At 44.4% G+C, this 9371-nt stretch overlaps 1 pseudogene; it reads right to left on the bottom strand.

The window, feature by feature from the left end:
• Positions 1-4506: 4506 nt before the first annotated feature.
• On the bottom strand, positions 4507-4625 carry LOC134971195 (5S ribosomal RNA; annotated as a pseudogene).
• Between the last annotated feature and the right edge of the window lie 4746 nt (positions 4626-9371).

Below are 9371 nucleotides of genomic sequence, written 5' to 3' on the forward strand. Positions count from 1 at the left end.
AAGATTTTTTTAAAAAAAAAAAACTCATGTCGACCTTTAGACCTGTCGACCTAGCACATGTCGACCTAAAAACCCTGTCGACCTTCCATCCATGTCGACCTAGTGACTGTCGACCTATAGTGGTCGACCTAAACATTGTCATGGCTAACATTTGACCTGGGGCTGAATAATCAGTAAGGCAGAGTAATACAGCGCCCACCTGAGGTCTGGGACTGCTCGGCGTGCTGGCATGCCTTCCTGCAGGGTTATTACATCTTGCCCTCTAATAAAGCCTCGCCAACTTCTGCCCTTATGTCCTCTTGGTTGATGGTGACAAAACCTCTTTCTGACTTCATCTGTAGTAAATAGTGGGGTCATTATCTCATACAGTGTATCATTCAGAGAAGATTATCACATGACCAGTGCTCTCATGTATCATATTGGTCTTGATGCTTAAGCAGCAATGAATTGGTTAACTAAAAGAAGCTGTAATAAAAAAAAAAGGTTCTGCACTTGCCAGTGATTGGGAATTAAGTACATTAATTGATGCCGACTAATCCAAGGTCACTTCTTTATAAAGTGAGAGTCAATTGCCTTTGGCAGTAGAGTTGGAATCAGTATGAACTTGTATAGTACACAGTAGATCCTGCACAGCCTTCCATTAAGGGCACACAGTGTATTGGATTGCAGAGTGCAGACATTATCACTCCCTCTCCTCTAAACTGAGTAACTCCAACTACAGGAAACATGCTGCACTATAAGAAGCAAAGTATAACAGATGTACTGTGACTGCTACACATGTACAATGGACATGAAAAGTCTCCTAGAGATGCTTAGAATTACATTTTACAATATAAATGATTATTAACCTATGGGAACCCGCAGCACTGGACAGTCCACCTGTCCATGCCCAATACCTGCTTTTGGGAGATACTTCAGCAATCAACCGGGGGCGTAACTCCTACAGGCAATGGAGACATCTGCCTCCGGGCTCCAAGCCCTGAAGGGGCACCTGCATGTACAGCAGCACCTGTGTGGTTCACAGCAGAATCCAAGTGTGACCACTGCTCTTCCAACACAGCTCTGTGGCACTTTTTGGTTGTTTGTTTCCAATTAAAAGCATAGGATGATCGCCAGCTGTGCGCTATAGTGAAAATGGCCATGCTGTCTTCTGCATGGCAAGGAGGGCATCTACAAATGTACCCCCCTCAGTTCTTTTCCTCATTTCATACCACTTACTAAACTAGGTGACACCACGGAAGCCACTGCAGCAGCCTCCAGTCTTGAAGTGAGAAATCTACATGCTACACCTTCACCCTACTTTGGCAGTAACATTCCCTTCTTACTGCCCAGTACTGCTGCTTAGTCTGCCATCTCTTCTGGAAACTGTGCCATCTAATGGGGTAATTTAGATCTGATCGCTGGGCTGCGGTTTTTGCTGTCCTCCGATCAGATAGTTGCCGCCTATAGGTGGAGTGTATTTTCGCTTCTGCAAGTGTGCATTCCTATGGGGGTAATTCAGAGTTAATCGTAGATGTGCTAAATTTAGCACATCTACAATCATTTACTCTGACATGTGGGGGGACACCCAGCACGGGGCTAGTCCGCCCCGCATGTCAGGCCCCCCCTCCCCACACAAGTACAAAATCATTGCACAGCGGTGACGCTTTTGTACTTCACAAGTAGCTCCCTACCTGTGCAGCTCCTGGGCGCTGGCAGGGAGCTACTTGTCGCATCACGGGTCGCAGCAGCTACATGTGATGTCACGCAGCCACCACAGCCCGCCCCCTCGCATGGTCGGGGCTACGCCCCCAAAATGGCATCCAAACGCTGCTGGACTGCCCCTCCAACACAGCGAACACCTCTGCCTGTCAATCAGTCTGTGCAGTCTCTGCGCAGCTCAGGACTTACTTTTCCAGCGAGATAGAATCCTGCTGAATTCTGGAATCTCCATTAGACTGCTACACAAGCACGTTTGGATCTATTGTGGAGGTTTCTATTGTCAACATATTTAAAAAACAAACAAACGTCTGTTGTACTATTATGATAAACTTTATATATGAAGTTTTCTCCACCTAATTGAATTGGATATAAAAGTCCCCTAGTTTTTACAGGTTTTTAAGGATCTTTGTATGGCCATCTTGGATACACTTCACCACAAGTTTTTGTGATCAAACCTCCCGGTTGTTCAGCAAAAAAAGGGACACATGGAGGTAGCTGTATGACCATTGGTGTATACTAATTGTAATTCCATCGCTTGGTCTCGATATTTGTGGAGAACTGCCCCTGATGAAGTCATAACGACGAAACGCGTAGTGTCTGTCAGCTATGAGATAGTAATCCAAATCGTGAAGATTTTACCTTTATGAGCTCACACCTTGTTAAGGTGAGGGAGGATCTAATTTGCCATCAACACGTTCTGGATACCTCTCACTGATATATAGCAATTTTATTTCTGTATAACATTTTTTTATGTGTATGTTACAAACTGTCAATAAAGCAATAATTGGTACTAATTGGCCCTTGTGGTCTTCTGTTTGGGTGATTTTTCTGGTGAGGGGATATCTATTCTAGGATCCCAGGAAAATAAACTGTGCAAAGATTTCTTCAGTCTACTGTCTGCACCAATTGGGTCCATTATTTTGGAAGATTTAAAGATTTGATATCCAATGAATATAGCGCACTTGGGAATTTTTGTTTTTTCTATGTGTATTTGGGGTCTTACAACAGAGATCTCTCCCACAGTGCTGCTTTCATCTGTGCGCAAGACAAGGATATTGCTATATATATATATATATATATATATATATTTACAAATCTAATATCATTTCACACTAGTGTGATTGTAAAGGTCAGGCACATTTATTTGGAATTGATCTGTCTTTAGGAACCGGCGTACTTTAATATACAGACAAAATACTACACAGACAAAGGTAATGCAAGTTCTGTGACATGAGGCTGCATGATGTGATTTATATTCTGTTAGTGGCACAGATGTAGCTAATCAATGTTATAATTTTCGGGCTACTTCCCCTGGGATCACACTGCAACATATTTGCTGATTCAACATGATTTACCAGAATATGAGCGCATGTCACATCTACTCCCTCGGTGCAGCATTCACTACAAACATGAGATAAACTGTACAATAGAAAAAAAAAATTAGGTCAGAATATAATAAAGTCATATTTCAACCAATAGTATCTATCTATCTATCTATCTATCTATCTATCTATCTATCTATCTATCTATCTATCTATCTATCTATCTATCTATCTATCCAGTATATGCACCTTAGCATAAATCATATATCTAAAAAATAAATAAAATAAAACATGTATAGCTAACAGCAACTTTAGGGTAATGTCAGAAAAAAAAACACAGGAAAATTAATTATGGCAGTTGCAAAAAAAAAAGTTGACTTTTTCCCGGTTTTCCTCCAGTATTTGTCTACATATATCTTCTCTATCTCTCTTTATTCATAATTATAAAATGTTTGGTGGAACAAAGAACCATCTACATAGCATTATGCTCTTGTCACCATGTTTTGATCAAAAATTCATCCAGATAAAAGAGATCCAATACTGTCAGTCTGGTTTGACACAACCCTGGACCACTGCAAGGAGGTGTGGACTTTATTGCTGACACCATGCAATTTGTGGACTCCAGAAGTAACTGCCAAGAAGATATTAGGGAAGGGCACTGAACATGGTCCATGGTAACAATGAGACACAAAACACCATGGATTGTCATGAGAATGAGGTGGCAGCGATACCTGTGGCAGAGATGTATTGATGTGGATGAGGTGCAAAGAACTGGGGATGCCAAGAGCAAAAGAAGTGCATACGAGGCATAGGTTGAGGAGTCCAAAAACAGAGAACAACAAGGTGCCAAACAAGGTCCATGTAGCATGGCGGAGAGTCTGAAGGTTGGGTAACCTGTTAGAGAAAAGAGAAAAAGAAGGCTCTTGTGTGGGCGCACTCTTAACATTTAGAAACATATAGTAAAGTAAATACAGATAAAACTATAATTTTAATATTTCCACATTTAAAAGTTGAGTTCACCACACTGTCAATACATAGTAACATAGTAATTGAGGTTGAAAAGAGGCAAAATGCCCATCGTGTTCAATGAATCAGGATAATACAAACATAGATTATAAAAGCAACAAATGTTCTGGTCTCATATAGTTATGAAATAGCTTGAAAAAGATGTAGACACATCCAGTACTGCATCTATTTCCCCTTGACCAGTACAGATAAATCTGTATTGATGAGACCATCATAGTTCTAACAAAGTATACATGTAAGGACCATAATTGGTCAAGGAAACACCTCAAATAACCTCACCCCCATTTTTGCGTGGGGGAACCTGCTTAGGAGGATCTGACTGCGCGTATACGTCCTTTGATGATATATTAGCTAATTGCTCTACTGTTGTTATGAGACAACAAAGTAATGAAGGAAGAAGAGATGGTGAAACTGCTGTTAGTGTTGTATCATACAGAGGCCCATAAGGTACAAAAAAACTCTACAACACCGGGTATTCCTAGGAGGTCTCCCTTCAAAGTACTGACCTGGCCCACCACTGCTTGGCTTCCAAGATCAGATGAGATCAGGCATATTCAGTCAGGTATGGTAGTAGATATTATTGGTAGTTGACACACACACCAATGAGAGTGCACCGGAATCGAGTAGTTGAAATATCTAGTACTGGAGTTAAAAGTGAAGGAAGAGAATAAAGTAGTGGATCTGCTGTCCAACGTTAGACATGGGGGTGACCACAGAAGTGGCCTGGTCCCATGAATCGTGGATTAGCATCCACTGAATAAATAGATTGTGAATGTAGAAATTAAGAAATTGTAATCATAGTTTTACCAGTCCTAAAATATAGGGTAAAGAATAGAATTCCTAGGGCAAAAAAGGGTAGCCAATAATAACACTGTTTGAATGGTTTCTGTTGATACTTATAAACAGTAAATGTTACAAATGAATATACATTGGCTGGTTCAAAGCGAGACGACAGAGACATGGAGCAAAGCAATGTAAGATATAATAACTCTCATAATACGAACAGCTCCTGTTAATATCAACAAACAGCAGATGTCACAGTAGATAAAATTTGGCTAGGATTAGACAACCATATCGCTGTCAGATGGAAGTCATGTGTATAGGAATGTCCACTCTGTAACATTTTGAATAGTGCTGGAAATCAAAAACAAAGTGTAATAATGCACCCAATTAATTACAACAGCAGTATCAATATTACTGGCTGCGGAGAGATATTCAACACAGATATACTTTTATTACACATAAAGGGGGTCATTCCGAGTTGATCGCAGCCAGCAACTTTTTGCTGCTGCTGCGATCAACTTGTCCATGCCTATGGGGGAGTGTATTTGTGCAGCCCTGCTAAGCAGAGCAAGACCAGCCCTATACCTACTTACCCTGTGCGATGGATCCAGTGATGATGGGACCGGCTTTGACGTCACTCCTCCGCCCTCCGTTCTGCTGGACACGCCTGCTTTATACTCACCACTCCCCGAAAATGGCTCCAAATGGTCCAGATCCACCCTGCCACGCCTCCTTGCTGTCAATCTTATTATCGGTCGGCTCTGCGACCGCTTCCTTTGTAAGTCACAACGTAACCCGGCGACCCCCGTCGATGTGCAATGTCAAGCACGTGCACTGCGCCCGCCACGCATGCGCATTCCGCAGCGATATACCGCTGCGTGCGAACGGGTCGGAATGACCCCCAAAGGCTCTATCTTAGAGATAATCGTTGTTTGTACAGGGTCCCTAGAGTAAGGGTACCCGTAAGGAATAATACACACAGCTCCTATTAATACCAACATGCAGCAGATGTCATAGTGGATATTATTTGGCTAAGGTTAGACAGCCATATCGCTGTCAGATGAAAGCCATGTGTATATGGATGTCCATTGATATGCTCTGTAGTAGTTTAAGTAGTGTTGGGCAACAGCACAAAATATAGTGATGCACCCACTTATTTACAACAACAATATCAGTATTTCTGGCTGCAGACACATATATTCGACTCAGAGAGATAATCGTTGTCTGTGCGGGGTCCCTGGAGTGAGGATACCCGTGAGGAAAACGCATTTCACCCATCTTGCAGGCTTGTTCACTCCCTGGTGTCCTATGTTGTGTCCAATTGTGGGGCTGATATACCTAATAGGCATGGCGTGTGCCAATAGAAAATGTTGCGTCGCTGAGTTCAGTATTGTCCAATCACGTTAATCCTGAATGTTACGGGTAAGGGCGGAAGCGGCCAGTGGCCGTTAGCGGATGAGGGCGGAAGCAGTCATTAGGTCTTCCTGTCTGCATATAACAGAGACGGCTATCTGGGAGCTCGAGAGCTTCCTGTTTGAGTTGCCTAGCAACCCCCGAAGACAGAGATAATCAACTCCGTCTTAGGCATTTGCTCAGAAGGCTAGGAGAACTTCCTGTTAGTGTTGCTAGGCAACACCGGCTGACTGGATTTGTTAAACTTCTAAAGGAAAGTTTAAAATTAACACAAGGTACATTCTGTGGGGAGACTGAGAATAAAACTCATGTAATAGAGGATTATGTCAATTGTGTTGGAATAATCGTCAAAGGAAAAAAAGGGCACTATTAGAGAGTTCAGAGGCTTAACCCGTAACATGCGCGACACCTACAATACTAGCTGTCTGTCATTGAGGAACTTCATAGAACTTATTATTGGTATTAAATAGCAACATATGCTGACTAAAATTAAATTATTCGACATGAGAGGTATATTGGAGACAGTAGGATTGTGTGATCCACTGCGTTCATCTATGCTGTAAGGTATTTACTTTCAAATTGAACAACACAATACATAAAAGGGACAATGAGCGAGCCTAAAGATAACTATCACGTCGTACAGCTCCTTTGGGTTACATGATACTAAGTTCAGAAGTTAAAGTGGGGGGGATCGAGGTGGAACTGAGTTCCACCACCTATAATGGTAGGGAGAACTAGTTCCACCACCTCCATTTCCCTGAACAGTGATTCCAACAGAAAAGCCCACCCCATCACTTACGTTAATCGATGATGCAGGCGATGCTAGTGTTAGTGATGAGATACAGCAATCTCCCCCTTCCCCAGGTCCTGATGGCTCCATTGTCCTTCTCCATCCACAGCCCACCCCTCCTGGTACTCACACTTGGTGTGTCTATTGGATAGCATTGATCGCCTCCCCCCGTCCCATTGTGGGCATTATGTGTAAGGGGCACTACTACTGTGGGAATTCTGTATATAAGCGGCACTAGTACTGTGGGCATATTGAGTATAAGCGCCACTTCTGTGAGCATTATGTGTATAAGCAGCACTACTGTGGCCATTATGTGTAAAGGGCACTACAACTGTAGGCATTATGTGTAAGGGGCACTACTACTGTATGAGTTGTGTATAAGGGGCACTACTATAGGTGTTGTTTATAAGGGGCACTACTGTGTGGCATAACTTGTATAAAGGGTACCATTGTGTAGCGCAATGCGAATAAGGGGCACTACTGAGTGACGTAACCATAGTAAGGGGCATTAATGTGAATCAGGGGCACTGCATGAGGTGTAATGTGAACAAGATTGTGATATTTTGTGGTGTAATTTGAATTAGGGGTTCTATTGTGTGACCACACTGCTTATACTTTATAAAGTTTGGGCATGAAATAGGGCACTACTTTATAGTTTACGGGGGGGGGGGGGGGGGTTTGCCGAAAACAATAGCACCGGACCAGGCTCCACTGTGATGGAGGGGGGGTTAGGTGGCGGCGTAAATGAGTTCCACTACCTCTCCAAGACCACTTTAAGCCCTTACTAAGTTAGAAAGTGAGATACATGAGGGAGGCATGTGGGTAGCCTGAGCAGATTTGAATGGCCTGCTCTCTGATGAAGGAAGGGCTTTTTGCCATGCTTGGGTACATGATATAGGGGGAGATGAGCTGAGCATTGGAGAGAGATAAAATATAGCAGTTGCCCAGAGTAACCAACCAGCTGCTGTCATTTCAAAGATACATGACAGTTAGACAGTGCTTGAATGCTATGGGCAACTTCTCCACATTATCTCTCTCCTGGGCTTCATACATCTACCGCTGAGACTTTAATGTTCACCCATGATGGTCACCCAAACAACAAGTTCACAGTGGCTCTAGCATCTAACTTAAGCTCTGCCTCTGGGGTAGATTTTCTGAAATATGCTTTGACCAGTAGATTTAAAATGGCAACTGTTAGAAATGCTAAACAAGAGGACTTCCGGTGGGCGGGGCATCAAGTATGGCCGCATTTTAGTTTCCCTCCCGGGCTAGAAAACGGTAGTCAAGCTATATCTGCCGCTATTCAACAGTTTGGGGAACGATTACCGCCTGACTAGATTCCTGAAGGATTGAGGAATCAGGCAACCCCCTTATTTACCCGGGAATTCGCAAATACACCGGAGTCTGGCCGACGCGTGTGACGGCCTCTATGAACGCCAGATTTGGCGCGAAAGTGTGAGTGGTACTGGTGTCGGAGCGGGCTCACTGGGACTCCCCCTGCCTTTCACGTATAACGAGTTTGCCAGTGACTCACTGTGGGCTCGGGGAGCAGCGGATATGCGGGTGAGGTGAGCGGCTCAGGAGGATTCAGGACACTTGCATCGGCTCCTGTCCCCGGACTCTGCAGCTGAGCGGTCTGAGGTGGTGTCGGCGGAGACCACAGTGAGGGGGGGCCCTCGGCGCTCCGTCCTGCTCAGGTCATCTGACACGGCTCCGTGACCTGGCTGGGGCAACGGCTCTCCCTGACCCTGAATGCGGGGAAACGCTGGGACTTCATTAGAGACACTCCGTGCACTGGCTATCTGCGGCGGCTCCGTGACCTGCTTGAGGAACAGCTCTGCCTTGACGCACGCTGGTCATCCCGCCGAAGCTCCCTCATCAGCTGCTCGGTGTACGCAGCTCCCGGCTCTGGTTCCTGAGGACGCTCCTTGATTTGACGGCGGCTGCGGTGCAGAGGGGACCCTCATCATCTTGACCCAGGTGGGCGGACGGCACTGCGTCTGGAAGGTGGAGGATATTACCTGCGGCAAGGTCCTGGACTGAGTTGAAGCAGAGCTCCTTGGGGTGGACTTCCTTTCCTCTGCTGCCGAGGCTCAAGATACACTGAGACTAACAATAACCCTCAACAACAGTGCAGCAACAGGTGTTGTGGACTTCTTTGCGGCACTCCGTTCTAGTATTCTATTTTTCCTCTCCCTTTCTTTTTTTTTTTTTCCCCTCCTTACCTTAGATCCCTTCTGTAAACACCGTGCTGCTCCCTATCTATAAATGCTCTCCTGCCTGCTCTTCCTGAGCTATTCTCCTATTCCCCCCCCCCTTATTCTGATTTGTTCTCT

This window comes from Pseudophryne corroboree, chromosome 11 (assembly GCF_028390025.1).
Source record: "Pseudophryne corroboree isolate aPseCor3 chromosome 11, aPseCor3.hap2, whole genome shotgun sequence".
NCBI lineage: Eukaryota > Metazoa > Chordata > Amphibia > Anura > Myobatrachidae > Pseudophryne > Pseudophryne corroboree.